The sequence below is a fragment of the Sorex araneus genome, chromosome X (genome assembly GCF_027595985.1).
Source record: "Sorex araneus isolate mSorAra2 chromosome X, mSorAra2.pri, whole genome shotgun sequence".
Taxonomy (NCBI): Eukaryota; Metazoa; Chordata; class Mammalia; order Eulipotyphla; family Soricidae; genus Sorex; species Sorex araneus.
The window spans coordinates 191,549,957-191,574,438 of record NC_073313.1 but is presented as its reverse complement, the minus strand read 5'-3'; the positions used below and the strand labels follow the sequence as shown (position 1 = coordinate 191,574,438).

Sequence of the window (24,482 nt, the reverse complement as noted above, 5' to 3'; positions counted from 1 at the left end):
TTCTGGCAAAACTCATCACATCACCACCAGAATAAGATGTTGGGTACTGATGGGTTCTGGCTTCTCTACCCAGCACGCACTCAGAATTGAAGAGGGTGGTGCGTCCTGGCCTAAGGGCTGCGCCTGCTGCTGGGAGGGGTGGCAGGAGACAGATGGTCCTGGAAAACACACAGTGAGGACTTTGTTCTCCTAAGAGAGTCATTCTTGGATCTTCTGGGTTGTTGCTTGATGGTTTTACCCTCATGGTTTTCAGGAGCTAACAAAGTTCGAGTGTGTTTTTGAGGTCACTCCTGGAAGGAGCCGAGTGGCCGTAATTTTGCTGATGCCGCAGGGATGTTCACTGCAGGGCACCCTAGGGATGGTGGGTCTCACTTGGGGGCTCACAGTGCCAGCTCACTTTTGCTGCACTCCATGCCATCAGAAGTTGGGAGCTGTACACCTATTTTTGACATGTTTTTTCTCTCCCTGGGGGCGGGGGATGCGTTCTGGTTCCTCTCTGTCATTCAGATGCACTTTGGGTGACTGTCTTGTCAGTTTGGGGTGGGGAGAAGGGAGCTAAGGCTGCCTTTTGGCCCCACTTCAAGCCTGGAGCGGCATTGTACAGCCAGCACCATAAGCTTTATAATTTGTCCACGGAGGCCCATGCATTACAGAAATGAAAATTCCTTCTCTGACAGCATCCATTGCTTAGCATGCAGCAATTTGGCTGTCAGAAACAGCTGGCCCTGCAGGCGGGACAATGGAAAGCGGGGACCAGAGATGGCTCAGTGCTTACTCAAGTCGCCCACTGTGAGAGGATCAGGTTTCTGAGACTGTCATTAATGGCTGACTGAGAGGGACTCTGGGCAAAGCTTCCATGGAGCAGGAGCCTGAGGCCCAGACACTTAGTGACTCCCCACACACCTCCAGTTTTATTTATTTATTTATTTTTTTACTGTATGGAACCAGAAGGGAAATTAAAAATAAGCGACTAATCTTTACTAGTACTCTTACTTGAGCTTCACCTAAAGGCTGAGTTCAGATTATGTCTTCTTCCAGGTGACAGGCATTTGGAGGGAGTCTCCAGTCTAGATAGTGGTTTTATTTATTTATTTATTTATTTATTTATTTGCTCTTTGGGTCAGACCCGACTATGCACAGGGGTTACTTTTGGCTTATGCACTCGGGAATTACTCCGGTGGTGCTCGGGGGGACCATATGGGATGCTGGAAATCAAACCCGGGTCGGCCGTGTGCAGGGCAAACGCCCTACCCGCTGTGCTATCGTTCCAGCCCCTCCAGTCTAGATTGTTAGGGGTGCCTTTTAGAGGTCAGTAAGGGAGGGCTGGGGCACTCGTTGGACTGCTCATCTGTCTGTGACTTTCAGTGCTGTGTCTGCAGAAACAGTGCTGGAAGAACCCTTGATGAGTACCCCACTAGGCATGTTCAAATGCAGGGTAGGAAGAGGGCGGGGGTGCATTTACCCAGATGCGTGTCCTGGGCACAGGAAAGGAACAGGGGCTGGGTGCCTTCCACCTGCCTCCAGCATGAATCTGCCCTGTGGCTGGGCCTGTGCATTTTCCTGTATTGATTCCATGACTCATGGAGCATGATCTCAGCAAAAAGCACACTTAAACTCCAGCGGAGACAGCTGTCTGTTGCCGAGCACATTTTCTGGGTATAATGGCGCCAGTTTTTTTCTACTAGTTTGTTCGTTACCTGTTTGCTTGCTAATGTCTCATGAAGGTTATATTTTTTTCTGTTGAAAAAGGAATGCATTTTTTTTTAAAAAAAGGGATCTTCTAAATATGCCACCTGACATATTTTACAACTGCACTTCCCATTTGGGACAGTAGTACTGACATATATTTTTCCCCCTTTTTAAAGCACTCCATCAACATGGGACTATTAACTGTTTTGTAATATAACAGAGATCTAGTGGAGGTGAGGAGCAGCGTGGTGGAAAGTACCTGACTGTTTTGAAGCCATCAGCCATTCAGAGTGATGGGGTGACTTCGGATCAGTTTGGCTGTTGGAATTTGGCTGTTCAGTGTGACGGGAACTATATCTCTCCCCGTCCCCCACCCTTCTTTCCCTCTAAATCTGTTTCCCTTTTATATGATAGAGGCTGAAGTTCCCAGATGTTGTTTGGATTAAAGAGTGTGTGGGGAGGGGGGAAAAAGGCTTTCTTAATGATAATAACAGAGTCAGACTGGCTGGTTCTGTACTGACAGGAAAATGGAGAGATAAAAACTCCATTAATGGTGTGTGCACTGCCTAAGTAGCCAATAAAACAATGCTGTCCTCACTGGAAGCCGGTCCCAGACTGGCAGCGCTTTGTGCCAACTGCAGGAGACAACAGCTGCAAAGAGGGGCAGAGGATTCGAGTCAAGAGTCTGTGTGAAATGATTGGCTTGGGGGGCGGATCTTTTGTTCTCTTCTTCCTCCTCGCCTCCTCCTCCTCCCACTTGTGCCCATTTCCCTCCGTAAGCCTTCCTTAATGCTCGCTGTTCCAGAAATTGAACCACATCTGATGAAAACCTAATGGTTACTTACAGAATGAAGTTGGCTGGTGGTTACCAAGCCAATTTGTCCTCATGGGGTTGAGTTTGTGACATTAGGAATTGTAATTTATATACGTTGGATCCGAGGGTGACTATCAAATCTGAAAGTTTGATAGTCCCACTTAATCTGGAGACCCGTCATGTATCACAAAGGCGATGCTGTAGTTTTCCTCCAAAGATCTTTGTGTCTCCATGCTCAGAATTAGGAGCAAAATGTTTTGTGTTGGAGGGTGGCCAAAGCTTGGCTAGTGACATTCATTCTCTGTGTACTTTTTTCTTTCGTTTTTGGATTTTGCGCTCCTCCCAGTTCACTGCTCAGGGAACCAGCCATGCTGTGCCGAGATTGAATCTGGAGCTCCCACATGCAAAACATGGGCTCCGGCCCTTTCAGCTGTCTCCCTGGCCATGTGTGTGCTCTCGGAGCCTGTTCTTTGAGTAAAACCCATCATTTCCTGGTGGACAAAGCCAGGGGAGGTGAGTTCCAGCACCCCGGGGGGAAGTGATTTTGAGAAAAGCACTTGCTGAGGGCTTGGCTGGGAGGGAGACCCATCTAGGCCACTCTCTTGAGATGCAGGGCTTTGAACACAGTGAAGATACCGGGCACAGTTGGAGGGAAGGGCATTGGGCCGTCATTTTAGGCCAACCTGCTTCCATTCATTTGAAAACTGTGTGACTTGTGAGTGGTCTCAGGGGTCCCACTATAGACCTTTCCTTTGCAGTTCACAAGTTGCCAGGGACCACAGAATCTCAGATGCCTTCTTCTGACCCAAGATGGCAAAGTGAGGTGCACCCTGCCATGCTCAAGGCTTACTCCTGACTCTGAGCTCAGGAATCACTCCTGGCAGTACTGTAGTACCTGTAGCACTGTTGTCCCGTTGCTCATCGATTTGCTCGAGTGGGCACCAATAATGTCTCCATTGTGAGACTTGTTACTGTTTTTGGCATATCGAATACGCCATGGGGAGCTTGCCAGACTCTGCCATGCTGGCGGGATGCTCTCGGTAGTGTGCCGGACTCTCCGAGAGGGGCAGAGGAATCAAATCCAGGTCGGCTGCATGAAAGGCAAACACCCTACACACTATGCTAGCGCTCCAGCTTCACTGGCAGTACATGGAGGACCATGTGGGTGCTGGGGATTGAAAAGTTGCCTTCACCACTATACCATCTCTATGGCTTTAAGGTGTTTCTTTATTCTGTCAATAAACTCCATTGGTTGAGGGATCCTGGATTTTACCATTTTACTTCTTCTGCGCTGCTGTGGGGGCACAGCTGGATTGCAGTCTGTTGTGAGCACTACAAGTAATTTATTATTTATCATTGAGGTAAAGAAGTTTTGATGTACTTAAGAGCCCATTTAGCACCACCCTCTCTGATGCATTCTGTTATGTCTTCCAGAGTGAGAAAAGAAGGGAGTTTGAAGATAAGTCAAAGAATCTATATTTTTCAGTAGTTAAGAAGAACTGTTCAGGAAAGGAAGGAAATGAGTATCTCCAAAGTCAAGATTATAGTTTTAATAATACGAGGATCAGTGACAGTTATGTATCTCCTTTAAAGGTTCTTAGGTATTAGGTTCTGTTCTGAGTGCTTTACAGATGTGTATATTATAATCTTTCATTTAATCATTAAAATAACTTTTGAGGTGGAGCGACTGTTTTTTAATTTTGCAAATGAAGGAAATGAAGCACTTTAAGTTATGAGTCTAAGACTTTAGATGTTGTAAAAGGCTGGACCTGGATTTTAACTCTGTAGCCTGGCCTTTGTTTGGGGTTTTGCCCATAGTGTAGTGGAGGAAGAAAATTAGGACTAGGGAAAACTTGGGATGGGGTAGTGTGCTTTTAATTTTATAAAAAATGAAAAAATAGGGCCTTCACTAAAGGCTGCAGTTAGTTGCAGTTAGTTAGGGATTGAACTAAGATGGCCTCATTCTTGCCATTTGATGTGTAAGAAACCATGGTTGGGAAGTATTCATCTCCCTTTAGGGAAAGAACATATTTGTGTTTGGAAGCTATGGAAACTTCTTCATCTTAGCATGCCCTTACCTTTCTGGGAGATTCATGTTTTTTTCCCATTTTTTTGCAGAATTGCTGTACTTGTTGATTGAGTCTTTTTTTTTTTGTCAAAGACCTTAAAAATTGATATAACTCTGAAGTAGAAATTAAAACCTTGTGTGTATGCAAGGTAAGTTCATGCGGAATTATACTTAACAATAAAGTATCTTTGGGACATGTACCTAAGATACTCTTTATATGTCCAAAGGGAAAAAAAATGGACAAACACCTCAGGAATGTGTTAGACGAGACCAAACTTTATGATAAGTTCTAGACTTTGCTGAATTTATGTTAGAATGTCTTAAAATAAACCTGACTACACAGCAATGCTGGTAGAACCAACAAAAATGCTGTACATGGAGCAACCAAAATGTTAAATAAAAGTTATTTTTCTAAGAGTTTCCTCCCCCAATATTTAATGCATTCAAAATTAGAACTAACAGAAGCTAGCCTTTTCCTTCCTGCCAATTTTAGAAAATAAGCCAGGCTAGAACTTTATAGAACATTATCATTTTCCTCTGGGATTTAAAAGCAAAAAAGCAAACTCAGGGAGACAGAAATTTATGAAATAGATGAAGGTTTAGTGACCTGAAGCACAGTTGGATTTTTTTTCTTTTCTGAGAATTGTTGATAGCATGAATGGCCAACACAGACAGTTGTCAGTGTTTTTTTAATTTAATTTAATTTTTGTATGTTCACGTTGTGCTTGCTTCATCCTGTCTTCTTACTGAAACAGTCCCATCTCTTTGGTATCCCACTCACTCTTTAGCACCCCTAGAGAGCATGAATTTATTCACCTGGTGTGCTCCTGAGAAAGTTGGAGGGAGAGAATTTTGCTGGCTGTTGTGCAACCTCTACCTGGGGTTGACAGCTTGCCTGTCTTTAGCTCTAACTGCCTTTTAGGAGTAGAAACATTTGTTACATAAAGTTTATGTATTTATACAATCATGTATGCATGCACACAGATATAAGCGTATTATATGCATATTAAAATTTTTCCTTCTTTATTGCTTAGACAGAGCACTTATAAAGTGAGAATGGTGCTGTTTGAAGTGACTGTGAAGAAAGAATTTCACATTAGAAATTCTGGCCCAGTTGGGAATTTGGGTTATTGATGGTAAATATAGATTGTTCGTATTAATTGTCAGGGAAGTTGTTCCTAAGAGTTGCAATATCACAAATAATCGAAAAGCTGATGTTTCAACTTGCGCTGATGTAAATTAATCACAGGTGTGGAATCCTGAGGCTTGTGATGAAAAGACTGCTAACACAATCAAATTCAGACATGTTTTATTATGTAGAATTAATCTGTAAAAAATGAACCCTGGTGCAAAACGATGTGTTCTAATTAATAGTCACCCATATTAAGAGGCTGTAATTCCATTCGTAGACAGAATGTTTAAAGACATTTGAGGAGATTAAAAGTATAGAAAACGTCTCTGTGTTGTGGTTACTCATATAAAATTAGTTGAGTAAGGAATCCAGAGAGTTAAGTGTCAGAGATAATGGAGTCTTGGTAATAGCACATGCTTCTTGGAGCAGACCCACGTCTGTCCTTCTGCTTCACCTCACACCACCTCCCTCAAGCACCTTTTGAACCAAAAAAGAGGATTATCCCAAGAAGGCTTCCCTTGACTTCAGATCGGTTGCTCCTAGCCAGGCAGGACTCTTGTCACCAGTGCTTCCTGCCTTTGTTGCTTCTGCTTCATTTTTGCCAGGTATTTGATACATTCTTCCTTTGAGTCTGTTGTATTTTAATTATCTGCTGTTTGTCTTCAGTCTAAGCGTGGTAGTGATGTGCAGATTTCCAGTTGCCTCACCTGATAGGGAAGTGATGTATGTCTTTCTGTTTTAATAGATGAAGGCTGGGGCTCTGGGAGAACTATGCTCAAGTATTCAAGGCCTGGAAAGCAACAGTCCTACTTACATTTCATGTCCCAAATGGGATGATTCCAAAGTTTTAGGTCTTTCCAAAGATGAGTTAAGGAGGAGCTGACGACAGAATGTAAGACATTTGCCTTACATGAGGCCATCTTAGTTCAATCCCTAACCCTATATATGCCTCCCTGAGCACCACTGGGAATGATTCCAGAGCACAGAGCCAGGAATAAACCATGAGCACAGCCAGGTATTGCCCCTCAATTCCTAGCCTAAATGAATTAGAAGATGAAAGCATATCTGTGTAACTAGTAGACCCAGCATAGCATGCATTCATGGTCTAAATTGTACAGAAGAAGTTGTGCTTTCAAATACTAATTTGTAAAATAAATTTTATTGAGTTTGTTCCTACATCAAGACTTCCCCATCATCCATGGTGTATATAACAGTGTTAATCAATCTATCAGATATACAAAGGTCGTCACTTTTTTTTTTTTTTTTTTGGGTTGCACCTGGTGATGCACAGGGGTTACTCCTGGCTTTGCACTCAGGAGTTACTCCTGGCGGTGCTCAGGGGACCATATGTGATGCTGGGAATCGAACCCGGGTTGGCCGCGTGCAAGGCAAACGCTGTACCTTCTGTGCTATCACTCCAGCCCCAAAGGTCATCACTATTTAATGGAACAGCGTTTTCATCACACAACAAGACTTGTCAGTATGGAAGAGCAGTTGCAAAGCCAAGCCCACTGAAATCCAAGTCAAGATTGGCTCCAGTTATTCTGTGAACTGATTGAGGGGAGGAACTGCCGAGCTCCTGGGCCAAGCCTGCAGTGGGAGCCCTCTGTTCTTGCTTTGTTACAGAATCCTCTAGAAAAGGACATGCTGAACCATGCTTGTTTTCTAAAATCAAACTTAATTCTGATAAAGTCAGAAATCTCACATTTGCCTGCCCATTTGGATCGCAAAAACAACTTTATATAAAGCTTCCCCTGCCCCATGCATCTTTATTAATGTCCTTGCTGTTTCTATAATTTATCTACTAACCCCTTCATTTGAGCAGGAGCATCGTCTGCATCCCAAGACTTCTAGGTCATCTTCATTGCAGGTTTGCTTGAGCACACTAAATGAATCAATATAGTCATGATTTGAAATGACTCATGCATTAAGCAGTTTCATGTGTAAACTTAAAATGATCCCAGCCAGCAAGTGCTAATAACAGGCAAGTTTATTCCTTGCATCCCCCCCACACCTCTTTTTTTTTTTTTAATTTTTAAATTTCAGCTTTGGCTGTTGCATCGTTCTGTTACCTATTGGTGCTTAATAAATTAGATTGAATTATATTAGATAGCAATTTATGTGTTTGTTTTCTTCCCACTGTGTGGTGTAAAAAGGCTGGGGCTGGTAGAAGAGCTGGTAGGGTGGTGAAGAACCATTAAGGATGCAGATCTGTCAGAGGGAAAGAGCAGCTCATCTTTTTTCCACTCCCATTCCCGCCACCTTGGCAGAAGACCTCTGGAAGGCTGCCAGACAGGGGCCGTGTGCTTGGGAATTGTCTGCAGGCCTGTTCTAAGTGACAGTCTTGGGAATAATTTTCTGGGGGAAAAAAACCCAGCATTTTTTCGTGTAAGAGGAGGCATCTCACTTCTTTTTTCCTAGTCATCTGATGGGTTCTGTATGGCATTTGAGTGAAGATGATGTTTGGAAGTGTTGGGATAAGGAAACACTTCCTTGTTTTTATCTGTAGTCAGTAAGAAGCTGTGGTATAGTGTATACATTAGTTCACACGTTATTTATTTGTGTGAAATAAGAAATGCTTTAGTATTTTTTTAGTTTCTGTATTTTAGGGTTGGGGGAGTTCCTTTTTGTTTGTTTCTTTCCTTTCCTTTTTTTTTTTTTGCTTTGAATTTAAAGACATTACAACAATAAACGAGGAATTCTGGTCGGCCTGCCTTTTCTTTTATTAACATAATGATTTCTCTTATAATTTTGATTGTTCCTATTTCCTTTACAGGCTTCCTCCTCCTTTAAGCCCATTACCAGTGTTTATGCATTCATCTGTCAACATGTTAGGAACCTTTTGTTTAGAGCTCTGGTTTCACTAAGCAGGAGAGTAAAAAAAAAAATTGGAATCTACCTTTTGTGTCCATAAAGTTTAAGAGCAGCAGGTATTGGGAGTATCAGTGAGCTTGTGGGCATAGAGAAGTTTTCCTTCCCTCAGGAGGTTCAGCATTGGAACCTGCTGGATGGAGAAAGGCATTTCAGATAGACCAAAGCAGAGACAGGAGGTGCAAAAGATCATTGTGTCTTCTGGAAACTATCAGGTGTAATTAGAGATAAGTTATCTATGGGGGATGGCTGGATGAGGTTGCAGACATCTTGGGCCAGATCGGGGAAATCAGGAATCTGCTCTCTCATCATCAGGAGAGCCATTGATGGTTGTGCAGAGGTGAGGTGGCTCAGTGGCCACAGACTGCAACATTGGCAGAAGATTAAAGATAACAAAAGAGACAGATCTTGGGAGTCTGGCTATTGGGAAAATAAGGTGTGGGACAAAGGCAGTGGTGGGGTTTATGACATGAACTCATGTTTCTGCCTTGGCAATCAGGATTCAAATGCAATTCCACTGCCCTTAGAGAACTCAAGGAAAATGAGATTTGGAGTGGCAGGGAAAGTGAGTGTGTTGACTCCAGTTTTGTTCCCCTGCATAACATGTCTTGGGAATCTGTGCCCATTCTCATACCCCTTCAGAGACTGTTCTTGAGAACTCCTTATATGCCCTGCCCCACATTATTTTTTTCCCCCCACTTCTTTGGGCATATTTTGTGAGGAGAGAGTATTCAGTAGCTACTCCTGGCCTTGCCAAGAGATCATTCCAGAGGTGCTTAGGGGACCCATGTGGTTTGAACAGGGGTTGGGCGCATGCAGGACAAGCCCATAATCCCTGTATTAGCTCTCTGACCTACTTTTATTTATTTATTTTTAAGTGAGGGGGTTGGCTGTGATTTCAGTACAGGAGTGATTGGACAACTGTCTCCAGTTCAAGTGTTATCCTTTTCCTATTGGCATGTGTTTTTGAGGAATCCTGCTAACAGTAGTTAAATGACTAAGTAGAATCTTTGAGGTGGAGGAAATTTAAAGTCATTAAGTTACTCAGGGACTTGGACCATGAACCTCCATTCGTGGAGAGAAAAGCACTGCATGTTAGTGAGGGTAACTTACCTTCCAGGGTTCTATTGCTGTGGTGTGGGGGGTGTTTCTAGTCAGTGAGTTCACAGTTTGCTGCATTTGTATTCCCTGCAGTCATCTTATCAAGACAATAGTTTGGAGAAGGGTCAAGCTGTTCAATCAGGGATAAACCCAAAGTTACTGGAATTCTGACTTTAACCGTATTTCAGATTAATCTCACTGTTCATCAGTCATTGTTGTTGATTATCTGGTATAAAATGGAAGCTACCCTAATTATGATCTAAAGGACAGTAAGATTCCATTTCTTTTTAAGAGAATTGCAGGTTACCATATTTCACTACATTATTGTCACCAACACATAATATCATTGCACCCTGTTTTTTTTTAATTTATTATTCTTAGTTTTGGTTTTGGGGCCACACCTGGCTGTGCTTAGGACTTACTCCTGGCTCTCTGCTTGGGGATCTCTCCCAGCAGGCTCTGGGGTGCTGGGGATCCAACCAGATTGGCTGCATGCAAAGCAAACACCTTACCCACTATCCTATCTCTCCGGCCCCTGCACTATTTTCTTAAAAGTAATTCCAGTACAATTTATGTGATATAAATTGAATATGTAGCTTCACATAACAGTTACCCTTTGCATATGGTTGAACTATTTTTTTTGCAAGAAGAATAAAAGTATAAAACCTGTGACAAGTATATAATAAAATACAGTAGTTTTTCAGATAACTTAATACAGGATTGGCAATTACTTTTTATAGAATGCACAGCTTGACTGACATAATTATGGATGTGTCGTATACACACACAGACCCCATACACTATGACAGCAACAAGAAAACAAACACATCTAAAACATTCATTTTTCCTTTACATTTTATTTTACTGGGTCTTTTCGTTTGTTACTGTGTCCTCTGCAGAGACAAGAGGCTTCCTACCTCGCCTTGAAAAGGCCTATAAGCCTGTAGGCAAACAATACATGAAACTGAACAATTTGAAAAAAAAATGTTGCATGCCTTTTATTCAGTTTGTTCTTGTTGAATCATAATTATGTTGCATATTATAGTGACGATTATATTTGGGTTGATAACTGACAGATACAGAGAACATTGGCAGAAAGTCATTTAAAAGTATCAGTTCTGTTTCTTTATTTTGATAACCCTCCCTTTTTTTGGTTGCCACTTCCTTCACTGTTTCTGAAAATTTCAGAAGATAATGCTTTCAAAAAGCTTAACCTTGTTAAGAGTGAATAAATGAGCACTTTTACACCCCTTTGGATTTAAGTCTTGGTAGAAAGTGGCTATGTGTTGATAAAGAAGTATTCATTACCAAGTTTATGGGGTGGAAATGTGAATGCTTTCAGTTTGTAATTTTAAGCTCCATTCATTATGCAAATATTTAAATAATTCTGGCATGATTCTAGAGCAGACATTGAAGGTGACAGCGAAGTGTTGGGTATACAGAACTGCTTTCAAGAGGTTCCCCATTGAAGCTCTGCTAATTATCTGTCTAGGAGGGTAAACAGACACAGAAACCCCAGAGTCAAGCTAAGAAAAAACAAAATGCCAGACACCCCATTAGAAAACTAGAAAATCTAGTTCTTGCCCAGGTGGGTGGCATCCCTGTGAACTCTTGTAAAAGTGCTTTGAGATCATCAGCTGATGAAAGCCTCCATAGTATTATGTGTGAGGGTAATCATCAAGGATTACCACATTGCTGTGAGAGGACAGAGAAAACATGGATGTCTCATGGTACTGTGGAGTGCTGATGTGCCACAGGAATGGAGCTACATACGTGAGGGCTGGGCCAGACAGCCCGAGAAAGCCGAGCTAATTACCAGTGAGGCTGGACTCTTGTTCAAAATCGTGGGCTGGAATGGAAGAAAGGACAATTCCGCCACTCTCTACTCAAGATATTGTCCTTCCTTATAGAGAACCTTTTTAAGAATTAGGTATAGGTCAAAAGATCTTCTTCTGGGGATGGAGTGATAGCAAAGTAGGGTGTTTGCCTTGCACGTGGCCAACCCCGGGTTCGATTCCCAGCATCCCATATGGTCCCCCGAGCACTGCCAGGAGTAATTCCTGAGTGCAGAGCCAGGAGTTAAAAAAAAAAAAGATCTACTTGTATTCAAATTCATATCTCATCCAAGAGCTGATTTGACAGATCTATTAACTGGGTGTTGACTAACTGGATTTGAAAAACTAATACCTCGGGTATGAAGTGAATATAGAAAATTAAGAGAGGGATAATATAATATTCATTGATTTTTTTATACTTATCTATATTGAAGTATAATTGGTGCATAGCTTTAAGTTGTATGATATAATGACTCAATTGGATATATTGTGATTATCACAGTAAGTCTAACATCTTAGCAACTTTCACATTTGCAACATATTGATTGCAACATATTGCCACACCCAACTGCTCTGGGTTCACTCTTCCCTCCACACTCAGGGATCACTCCTGGTCGGGCTGGTCAGCCATATGGGATGCTGGGAATACAATCTGGGTAAACTGCATCCAAAGCAAGTGTCCTATCCACAGTACTATTGCTCTGGCTCCTTAAATACTCATTTTAACATATTTATAATTTAAATATTTATAACTTATTGTAACATACTTTGTAACTTAAAGCTCGTACCAATTGATCCTTTCACCAGTTTTGTTCTTTCTTCAAACTTCTGTTTGTTATATATCAAAGTTTTTTGTCTCTGTGATTTTAGCCTAGTAGTGGATTTGTTTTATAGAATCCAGATAGTGAAATCACAGAAGATTTCTCTCTCTCTCTCTCTCTCTCTCTCTCTCTCTCTCTCTCTCTCTCTCTCTTATTTCATTTAGCATAAAACTCAAGATTAACCCATACTACCAAAAAACATTAAGGGTGTGTGTGTGTGTGTGTGTGTAGGGGACTGAGAAGTGTATCATGTATATGTATTTCTTAACGTTTTGGTCAGTCACAGACCACACATATGATGATGCCTGTACCCATAAGCTATGATGCGTATGCCCAATAGACTGTACCATATAACGTAGCTGTGTAGTGGATGGCATCCCTGTGAATTTTTATGTATTGCACTTCCTTGCATACAACAGAATCACTCAGGAGAGCAGTTCTGAGTGTATCCCATTGCTAAGCAATACAGTACTGTACACATATGCATAAATATATATTAAATGCACTGCAATAATACTTATATTTATACTTATACCACATATACATTCACACATTAGTTTATCAGTGGGCAGTTGTACTGTTTTTATAAAATCTGACTATTGTAAAAAATGCTGAAATGAATAGGGAAGTGCATATATTTTTTCAAACAAATGTTTTCATTTTCTTTGATTAGATTTCTTTATCAAGCTACAATCTGTAAGACTTGCTGAAAGACCCGCTATGCAATCTGTAATATCAGTTGACCAGAAATGCTGCATCTGTTTCCTTCCCAAACTGGTTAACAAGTGATGCCATTGGGCCTTTGCTGAGGGAGGGAAGTCAGGAAAGAAAAGGAGAGGGCTGGACTGGAGGAGAGGAGAGGGAGAATGAGTTACACAGGTTACCTAGGAGGGAGGTGTGGGTGTGTTTCTTCATCTCTGTCTGTCTGTCTGTTGCAGAATTTTCTCTTCCCTGGAGTCACACCTTCTATCTAGTGAGGAGTTGACTAAGGGGTTTTCTATTTTAGTCCGTAGCTTTCCCATCTGGTGTCTGGATTTCTTCTAAGCTGCCAACAGTGAGGAAATGAGTATGGACTATTAGTCTTTCATGTTCTCTCCTTTTAGGATTCCCTGTAGAACCTTTGATAATATTTATTTAAAACTTGCTAATTTTATGAGTCAAAACGGTCAAGTTTCAGTAATTTTATATGATTCAACCTAATAATGCAACCCTTATTATTCTGTCTTCATCACTGTCTCCTCTTCTGACAGCTGTTCCTTAAATATTGAGTTTATAATAAGAGCTGTTTATTAGCACCTACTGTATGTTGTGTATGTCACACATGGCAACCCTGCAAAGAAATTTCAATGTTCATTTTGCCTGTGGGGAGGTTGCTCGGACAGTTGGCTGAGGTCACATGTCTAGTGATTGGCAGGCTGGGATTCAACCCAAGACTCGACTCTAACTCAAGCCTGGAAACTCTCCTGGTGCTACTGCAGCCTTTGTTCCCTTGGATTTCATCCTTGTGCTTTATATTTCTGGCACAAATAAATAAGTCTTTGGCAGATAAAAACTCCAAATGGGATTTTGGTGGGTCACCAGACCACTCCAGATGAGAGCATTTGAGATTCTAAATTCTAAGTAGATTATCTTCAGAAATGTAGTGTGGGACTTAATTATGCTCACTCCAGTCATAGTGTCCACTGAAAGTTTCTCCTCTTAGACAAATTGCAATGTAAATTCTGAAAGAAGAAGGTACTTTGATATTTGGGCCTTACATCTGTTGGCTGCCGCAGAAGCATTAAATCTTCGTCCTTTCTGTTCTTTGACTGTTCTCTAGAGAGAAGAGACAGGCCTTCATCTTTTCTTTCAAACACCCTGGAGTCTTTGTTTTTCTCCTACATGGAAGAATTGTTCCAATTCCCCTTTCTCCATTCATTAGCCTTCCGCTGAGAGTGATCACTCATTATTAAACACACTTGGAGAGAATCCGGCATCCATGATTCTTCGGAAAACTTTTTATTTTTTCTAAATTCTGGATGAAATCAGGTAAACGGGAAAATATATTACAATTTTCTTGTGAGAAGGAAAATAACACAAAGATATTTGGCAGACACAGGAATCTACCGAAATCAAGCTTTGAAAGCAAGGAAGGAAAAGTTCACCCGAGTTGGTTGAAGACTGTTGGCCATATCCTAGAGTCAGGGCAGACTCGGAGCCTGCAGGACAAAATTGGTCATGATTGCTTCTTGCTGTTGCTATGTTATGAATGTGTGTTCGTGGCCCTGCCTTCTGCTACTCATGAGTCACTCTTGCAAATAAAATAAATATAAGTTTATATGCATAACATGTCGTATACAAATCCTGTGAGTGGGATTCTAAGATAAAAGTTTCTGAAGCAAATAAGCTTTTGAGTTGGCAAAATTCACTGTAAGGCTTTGTAATGCTGTTACCTTCCTTATTGATTGGTGTACAGGTTATTGCAGAGGTCAGTACACTTTTTCTCATAAGGGCCAGATAGTAAATATTTTAGACTTTGCAGGCCATATGGACTTGGCCACAGCTATCAGCTCTGCTGTTTTAGTGTGAAAGCAGCCATAGACGATATGTAAAATGAACAAGTGGGGCTGTGTTCCAGTAAAACTTTTATTTACTAAAACAGACTGTGGGCTGGAGTTGGCCCATTATTGGCACACGATCCAATAATGTTACCGACATTTTGCAGCATTTGAATATTTGTTACAGGTTAAAGTTCTTTGTAAATGCTATCAAGTTTATTTCTTATTTCATGATTTTTTTATACATCCATAGGAGGAAAACATGTTTGGAAGTTCTTAAGAATAGCTTATAATTTGGGGGAATTCAGGAAAAATTCCTGGTAATTTCCATTTCTCACCCCCCAAATCCCAAATGTTCAAAAGGGCTAGTAGATTGGAAATAGCTGGAGAAGGGAGTCCATGCTACTCTCATGTTCCTGATTCAGCTGGGGTTTGGCTTTTCTCAACTTAATGTGGTTTGCTCTGTTCTTTGGCTCCACAGTGTCCCTGAGTGTCAATACCCTAGCACAGGCGACCTTCTCATTTTTCTCTGAAAGACTGAAACTCCTGGGGACTGTTTGATACTCTCATTGCCTTTCTCCAGAATTACTACAGAGTTTACCTATCTTTTCCACATATTCACGTATCTGAAGGAAATTATTCTCCAGGAGCTTTGCCATTTATATGCTTGGTTGAAACAATATTTTTATTTTTTTAGAGACAGAACACGACAACATTTATAATATCAGGCAGATGATTTGTGTTACTGTCAGGATTTGGGGCGCTTTATGCTGTTGCTACCATGATGTTTTGGCACTTCAATTATTTAAAGAGGTAGAAATCAGGAAAGTGAACTATGAATATCTACTCTGAGCCTTTAGTTTCAGTGCTTACAAATAGTCAAGAAGCAGTTTAATTTACTGGGAGTTGAGGACCCGGATTTTTGGAGTCCACAAAACTTAATTGATTTGTGATTTTGCCACTTCTTAGAGAAATGACTACCCTAATGTTTATTATTATATTTTTGATCTTTGAAATGGGAATAATAATGCCTTTCCAATTTTTTGCTATTAGGATTAAATAGATAATATAAGTACATGGTTAGCACAGTTCTAGAACAAAGGGTTTGCTAAATGATAGCTGGCATCATTAGTCACACTCAGAGGTGGGAGGTATTTACCTCACTTAAGGGGTAGGCAGCTGAAACCCAGAGGTAAAATGATTTGTGTAAGATTGCATTCAGTAGTTTGCAAAACTGGATTTGACGATTTTCAAGTTCATGTTTTTGTTACCACGAACTACTTCTTTAAGCGGTCTGAGTTAACAGTAATTTAGAATACACCATGGTTAATTTGGGTTTGTGGCTGGGTAGCTAGACGGGGAGCTATGAAATGGTGTCTTGAGAGAACAAAGATGTTCTGAACTTGGAAATGACTATGTCAAGAAGCCAGTGAGACAGTGGGGAAATCTTGCACTGACCCTTTTTTTTTTTCCCACTGCTTGGCTGCTGTGTTGACTGCTAAGTGCTTGTTTGATTTTTTTTTTTTTAAAGCCCCTTTTATGCTTCTTGTTACTCGGGTCCCATCTTATTATAATAACTCTTAAGAAAGTATGCACGCTTCTTAAAATTGAATTTAAGAAAAGTGTATTATTATGTTAGACCAATACTAAGGGGGGCAGATTTTTTAAAAATTGTGTTATTGTCAGGGTTTGGCTCGCTTAATGATTCACATGGTATGATTGGCTGCCAATAATTAAACCTCCATAGCTGAACAAAAGAGTTGAGTAAGATTTTAGAAAAACTTTAGGGCAGGTTTTGTGATAAGTTGCTGGGACTTGCTATAGCAGTACTTATTTTATGGTACCTATTTTAATGCGTTCTTTTTTTTTTATTATTGTCTTTTTAATCTATGCTTGGGGGTTCTGAACACTGCCTTTTAAAATATGCCAAGCTTACTTATTGGCCTGATGGGCATTTGTGGGGAGACAGGCTCTGACTGGAGTATTTGGGGAGTTCAGTATTGGCATGCATGTTAGTTTCCATCTCACTAGCCTGCTCTTCCTTGCAGTGAACTGCAGTTCTGACCTCATTCAATCTGTGCATTACTCGAGAGCCTGCTGAATCTCATATAAATAATAAAATTATATCTGATTTGGAGACTTGATTTTTATCCAATACCTTTAGATAGTGTGCTAGATATGAGAAAAGAAAGGGTGAGGCATTCTTGTTCAGGGCTTACTCTGTCCTCAGGTGTCATTTGTGTTGCGGCTCAGCGCTCCTTGTGGGATGCCTGAGATCAAACGAGAGTCATGGTCAGAGTACCTGCATCTGTGGCAAGTGCTTTCCCTCCTGTACTATCTCCAATAATGCGTGGTTCTTGTCTAGTTTTCAATTTATTTTGAGATCAGTCCAGGTCTAAGCAACGTCAGGTTGAATAATTTAAAAAAATTAATGTTGGAAGAATCAGGATAAAGAGTGAATAAACAGCTCAGAAAGTCTGTGATTGATTAGAGAGGGTTGAACAGTGGCAGGAGTACTTGGACATGGTTTTCAAGGAATTCCTTGCATGGTAGGGCTGGGAAGTTGGAAGTAAAGTAAAAGCACCTTTGTAAATTAAAAAAGAAAGTCAGTCCCTGATTTTAAGGAGAGAATCAGAAATGTATGTATTTCCCAAAGAAAGTGTACTTTCTGGGTAATCTGAATTTTCTTGCTAATCTAAATACCCAAACGGTAGATGTAATTTACAGGCACGGTTGCTTCTGGGCAGGGTGGCTTAGCATTACCCCTCCTAAATGTTGTTACTCTTTGGCAGAGGAAAAAGCAACTTGAGTGTGAATCTGCCAAATTTCCCTGGCCCTAGCATTTGGAAAATACCAGGATTTCAACAGTTTGTTCTGAAACTCAAGTCTTGTAGATGCTGTTTAGCTGATGAGTTTGTTTTTATGGATGCCCACATTGAGAATAGATTTTTATACCCTCTAACTTTATTAAATGATGGCTGAAAATGTCAGATTTGTGGTTGACCTTTACGCATGTGTGTGTATTTTGTGTGCCTTTTTCCATTTCTAAATTTTCTTTTCAAATTGTGAGTTTCAGTGTAAGCTGAAGCTAGAGAAGTTTTGATGTTATTTGCCAAACATACCCCTTGAATTTCAAAGTTGATAAGGTTTTCCTTCCGAATAATTTTTTAGGAATGCCGGGGTTGTTTTTGACTCCCATTTATTTACATCAGTGTTTTCTTGGTGAAATGTTCTTTGAGGTTAAAAAAAAAAAGTGCTATTTTGCAGAAGGAATACATTCTTCTATGTTTTGTGTGTTACTTAACTGTTTCAGTGGGAAAGTTTGGTTTTAATAAAAATTTCCTCTTCCTTTGGCAAATGTTGATGTTTTTAAAATCTTCCTGAAGGAAAAGGGAGCTCTGGGTGGTTTTTTTTTTTTTTTGTTAGTTTTCTGGAGCCCCTTCCCTTCCTGCAGCATAGACCTCCCCGCTATTGTTTTCCGAGCCTTTGAACTCAATCTCACTAGGACTGGCAATGGTCAGTGAGAATGGACCCAAACCAGATTATTTCTGGGTGAATAAACAAGAAAGTGGTTACTTTGGGACCTGTGGTATCTCCATGAGTGGCTTGGTGTTCAAAGAGAGAATTTTATACTTCATGGACTGCTTGAATTTAGCCTTTTGTTTTGTTTTGTTTTGTTTTGTTTTTCTCTTTGGGTCACACCCGGAGATGCTCAGGAGTTACTCCTGGCTTTGCACTCAGGAATCATTCCTGGCGGTGCTCAGGGGATTATATGGGATGCTGGGAATCGAATCTGGGTGGGTTGCTTGTAAGGCAAACACCCTACCCGCTGTGTTGTCAGTCCAACCCCAAGCGTTTTTTTTTTTTTTTTTTTTTAAGCAACACATAATAATTGCTACGTGCAATGTCACTATCTTTTGTTTGCTTTAGAATGGGCTAGACTCTAAGAAACTTGAATTTGAAGCTTACCAACTTCAAATCTTACTGGCTTTGAGTGTAAGAAAAATCTTTAAAGGCCAGTGTAGACCTATGACCTCAACATGTGGCCTATCAGTGTTTTTCCCACCCTTCCCTTCCTTGCGTCTGTTTTAAGTGGGCTTTCTTTCCGTGGTCCCAATGGAAAGGCTTGTCCAGCATTCACTTCCTGTAACCAGCGCATTCGCACTGCAGCTTTTTTTCTGCTTAGCTGGTTTTCTTTCTTTTTTCCCCTCTGCAGCCTCGTCCACTTGTGAGCATTGCCGTAGTGAGAGCTGTTGGAGAACTCACTGTTTGAAGGAGAAGCACACTGCCTGAAGGACTTCGGGAAGCTATGCCCAGGAGCCAGCTCTAAGGTAGCTGAGTCAGCTTTTACCCAGGAACGCTCAGAGCTGCCTTGCCAGAGCCCACAGTAGAGCCAGTTCAACAAATCTCCTCTTTTAATGCTTTGTGGCAGAGATCAGATCTGCTTGGTAACTTTAGGCTGCAGTGATGATTCTGTTGGTTTACCTGAATTTAATATAAGAAAGTTGGGACCCAGCCTAATAGTTCTTACATTGCCTTGAAGGTAGGTTTTTTTTTTTCCCTCCCTGTTTTGTTTTGTTGTTGTTTTTTTTCCCCCCTTGGGGATGTGGGGATGGGAGTTGTGTGGAGGCAGTATGGGCTGCAGTTGTATAACTCTAACCAAGGTGTTCAAATATTATCCATGTTGCCTACAAATAAAAAGCTTCTGTTACCCTTTTTCATTATATAGAGCCAGTGTATTTTCTTTTCCCCCTTTAGAGCAGCTTTAGGTTCACAGCTAAGATAGGCACAAATTACAAAAAGTTGTACACATAAGGAGTCCTCTTTCACTATTACAGTCCTCACCAGTGAGGTGCATTTATTACAGTGAATGGACCTACCTAGACACATGGCAGATCTATATAGAACTTTCTAGACCTATAGCCAAGGTCTGTAGTTGACTGCAGCTTCACTCTAGGTGTTGTATATTTGTGGGTTGGGGCCAGTGTGTATCATCAAACTATCACACAGAAAGTTTCAATGACCTTAATATCCTTTATGTTCCATTGGTTTATCTCACTCGACAGTGTCCAACACCTCTTTTTCTTTACACAGCTACACCCCCAACTTGACAACCAACCACTGGTCTTTTTATTTATTTATTTATTTTGCTTTTTGGGTCACACCCAGCAATGCACAGGGGTTACTCCTGGCTCTGCACTCAGGAATTACCCATGGCGGTGCTCAGGGGACCATATGGAATTCTGGGAATCGAACCTGGGTTGGCCGAGTGCAAGGCAAACGCCCTACCCGCTGTGCTATTGCTCCAGCCCCAACAACCACTGTTCTTTTTACTGTCTCTAGACTCAGACCTTTCCTTGAGCTACATATTCATAATATGTACCCTATGATTAAATTTGAAATCATTGTATGGAAGTCTGGCTATAGAATGAAAAGCTGTTAAGGTTGTGTTAAGCTGTTGGGATAATGCAAATACGTGTTTTAGGATAGTCTGTAGAGTGTTTCTGTGACGGGGAGGTCTGGATTGCTGAATAATGGTAGGCATTACCATTTTTTGGGTTAAGTACATGACTCAGGTAGGCCCTGGGACTTTGCTGTAGAGACGGAGGCAAGTTGCTCCATTAACACCTGCCAGGATTGGTCTATGCAGTCCTCTTAGGATTAGTTCTTTGGGAGGAAGGTCTTTAGTAACTGCTCAGTGCTTTGTTTGTTAAAGGAAAGTAATTGATTGGCTTATTTATTTATTTTTAATTTGTTTAACTTTTCTCCTGGAGTGAGAGAGATAGTACCTGGTTTAACATGCTTTCTTTGAATGCATTGACCTCAGTTTAATCCCCAGCACAACTGATCCCTCACCTCACCCCAGGATTGTCAGGTATGACCCGGAAAGTTCCCTGAGCACCACAGGGCCTGAGTAATGCTAGATATTTGGGCTCTACCCTGAATCCCTGTTGACTCAGAATCACTGGGAAGAGGCCCTGGATCCCCCAGAGCACTGCTTGGGAGTCCACCTCAAAGACAGGGCCTTCCCTCCTCTCTCTTCCTTGGCTAATAATTAGAAACATACACCTTTACGTATATACACAAAATATGTCTCTTCATTATGTTTCAACATTGCTGGAACATGGTAGCATGTTTCACAAAATTGTTTTTCCTCCTTCTTATATTATGGAACTTTTTTTTTAAGCAGAATTTTTCTTATTTAGCAGAATCTTAGACTAATAAGTGCATAATGTTCCTTTTTATTTGGATGTCACATAATAATAATCATTCCTCAAATGAGGGGTGTGTAATTTGAAAAAGGTTGGGTTTGGGGACCCTGAGAACTCCATTAAGGAAAAACAAAGCTGTGACCGTTGACCTTGAACTTCTGGTCAATAAGGAGGTGAATTTATTTTCTAAGACAGCTGATACAGAGCTCTTGATTGTTGCTGAAATGTCCGTTAAGTCAGTTTTTTAGATTTTTTTTTGCAGGCCGGAAAGAAACTTCTTTAGTTCTAGGCCTTGTTAATATGTTAGCATAGCTGTTAGTTCTGGCCTCCATCCTTGGAGTATTTTGAGACACTTTCATTCCTGTTTATAGTGGCAGAAGCTTGAATCAGTTAAAAGAGGAAGTAGTGAATAACAGATGGAATTAAAGGACTGATTGTATTTTGCACATATATTTATTTGAGAGTGCAAAGGAGCAGCAGGAGATGATGGTTTTGTTAATTGCTAACTTTGTTGTTCTTAGTTATGAAACAGGCTTAAAATGGCTTAGTAGTTTCTTATTGTGGTTATAAAAATGTCCAGGGACGTTTTCAGATATCTGGGTTTGAGAGTGATTATTTGTGTGTTTGTTACTTTATAAAAATTCTGTTTCAGAAAGGCATATAATTGATGTGCACAAGATGAAAATGGTACCCCCAAAAGTATGGAGTTAAAAGCAAGTCCCCCTCCTTCTTCTGTTCTCCTTGTCCTCTAGGGAGTACTCTCCTTAGAGGCCATCACTGTGAACAGTGTGTGTGTCTTTTTGGAGACTTCATGGCTTGTGTGGTGTACCAGCACACAACCAAGATGAGTGCACTTGTTTACACAAATGATAACAAATTCTACTACCTTGTACCTTTTAGGCGTGGATTTGTTTTTGTTTTGGGGCTATACCCAGCTATGCTCAGGGCTCATTCCTGGTTCTTATTCCTTACTTTTACTTCTGGCAAGTGCCTTGCCTGATGTACTGTTTCTCCAGCCCATTTTATTCACTGAAATGATATTTTTATAAGTTCTGCTGTATTAACTTGTATTCCTTCCAACTGGATGCCTTATTTCAGTGTAAATTATTTTGTCAGTGCTGTATTGATGGCCAAGTAGGTAGTTTCCCAGTTTTATCATGAGTGAGGCAGTAAGGAATAGCCTCATATATATTATTAAACAGGTTCGGGTGTATGTGTGGGATCCATTTGTAGTGATGCAGTTGCGGGGTTAAACATTATGTACATTCTGATTTGGGTATAAATATATCACCAAGTTGCTCTGTTCAAGTTGTAGGTTTCGGCAGCGGAGGAGAAGATCGTTGCTTTCTCATGTACCTGCCAATCACAGATTGCCAAACTGATAGGATTTCTTTTTTCCTTTGCCAAATGAAGAGGTGAAAAATGACAGTTTGATGTGACTTAAGTTTTCATTTTTCTAATTTTGATTGACATGGAACATCTTTTCATAAGTATAAAGGGCATTTGTATTTCCTATTCTTCAATATTTTTATCTTTTGCCTATTTTCCTATATGTTGATTTCTTTTTTAAAAAGTTTAAAAAATTTCTTCTTTAAAAAATGTGGTAGTGGGAATTAAACTCAGGGCATCTTGTGGGCAAGGCATGCACTTTACTTCTAAGCCACATTCCTACCATTGGTTTACTTATTGTTAAATTACCATTTCATAAGGAACTATTAATACATCAACAAATTTAGTTCCCTCCTTTTACCTTGTGATATAGGGTATTCAGGATACCCTCCCCTTTCCCATTTATCACAGTGATTAATTTTCTGGGAAGTTATTTAATTTATATTTAATGAATAATTATTTAATTGGTTTACCAATGTGTTTAGACTGAAGCAATTGCACAGCAGGTAGGGCGTTTGCCTTGCATGCACCCGACTGGGGTTCGATTCCTCTGTCCCTCTCGGAGAACCCGGCAAGCTACCAAGAGTATCCCGTCTGCACAGCAGAGCCTGGCAAGCTCCCGATGGTGTATTCGATTTGCCAAAAACAGTAACAACAAGTCTCACAATGGAGACGTTACTGGTGCCTGCTCGAGCAAATCGATGAATAACGGGACGACAGTGCTACGGTGCTACCAATGTGTTCATTTAATAAATATTTGTCGATTATCTCTTTTGTATTAGACCTTTTCTTCTGGCAAGCAGGCTGTAAGAGTAATAAAGGAAACAGAAGGCGGTAGAGATAGCACAGGTGCCTGGGATGTATGTGAAACCCAGTTTGATCCTGAACACTGTGTTAGCCCGAGCACCACACAGTGTGTAGCCCTGGAGTCTTTGAGCACCAGGGTCACCAGGTGTGGCCCCTGGCACCAAAGAGCCCGAGCAGTATCATATTCTTGGGTAAACTGGCAGTAAACTGGCTGTCCGGTTACTTGAGTATCCCTCAGGGTGGCCTTCAGATACGCTGAACCATCTTTAGGAGGCCAAAAGAAAGAATAAGATGGATCCTCATTCTTACTCCATAGAGATTTTATTCTAGTGCTAGAGATAGTTAATAAAAGATGTATACATAGATTTATGGAGGTCAATATCTAATCAAGCTATATGAGGCATCAGTGTTTTTCATTGATTACAAGACCTTTTATTTTTGTACTTTCAAAAACCTATCTCATGACGGCTTGTAGTATCCTATGGTTCTTTTTGTTTGTTTAGGTCTTTGACCCATCTAGAGTGTTAAGCATAAATTTAACTTGATTTTTTTCTAGATGCTCTACTGATCACAATAAAATTGGGTTGCTGTGAACAAGCGACCAAAATATGCCAGGGTTAAAAAAATCAAAATGACATTAATTGTTTTCTTCCACTCCCTTAACAGGCCCAGTGTGGGAACACGAGGTGAGCAAAATAGCCTTGCAAGTGATTCAGCTGCTCAGTTTGCCTTTGTTCTGGAGCCCCAACAGTTGCCTCAGTGGTTATCTGCATGGTCCTAACTGCATTGCTATCATATCTAGTCTTCTCTCTGCTGAGGGCAAAGGATGAATCCACATGATCAGAAGCTGCACATACGCACGCATCCCTTTTGTTCTGTTGGTGGAAGTAAGTCACCTGAACACAGCTAGCTGCAAGGGAGGCTGGGACCGCAAGTGACTCCCGGCTCCACAGCACACACTCAGGAAGTGAAGCGATTTTAGGGAGAATGAGCAGTTGTTGCCATGTGGTTGCCTGGCCATTCCTACTGTACTGAAGAGTTCCAGATATTATGCTTTGATTATTTTTGTTTCTTGGTTCCCTCCCTTCCCACCCCCCTACCCAGGTATTTTTTTGGGGGGAAGGGAGGCTACACCCAGTGGTGCCCAGGGCTTACTTTTTGCTCTGCACTCAGGGATCACTTGTGGCAGACTCAAGGACCTCAAGG

General features: G+C 40.9%; 1 protein-coding gene across 4 annotated transcripts in view; it reads left to right on the top strand.

Moving 5' to 3' along the window:
• The window catches only part of ACVR1 (activin A receptor type 1), a 139,102-nt gene that overhangs the window by 38,422 nt on the left and 76,198 nt on the right, over window positions 1–24,482 (top strand). Inside the window, exons 2-3 of one of the 4 annotated variants that reach the window (XM_055123057.1) lie at window positions 2,850–3,016; window positions 19,085–19,199. The exons of 1 other annotated variant lie outside the window; for it this stretch is intronic. The gene's annotated coding sequence lies outside the window, so the exon portion shown is untranslated. Of the gene's footprint in view, window positions 1–2,849; window positions 3,017–19,084; window positions 19,200–19,220; window positions 19,412–24,482 lie in introns of those variants that run through there. 2 more of the 4 variants (XM_055123056.1, XM_055123058.1) reach the window with 2 other exon arrangements.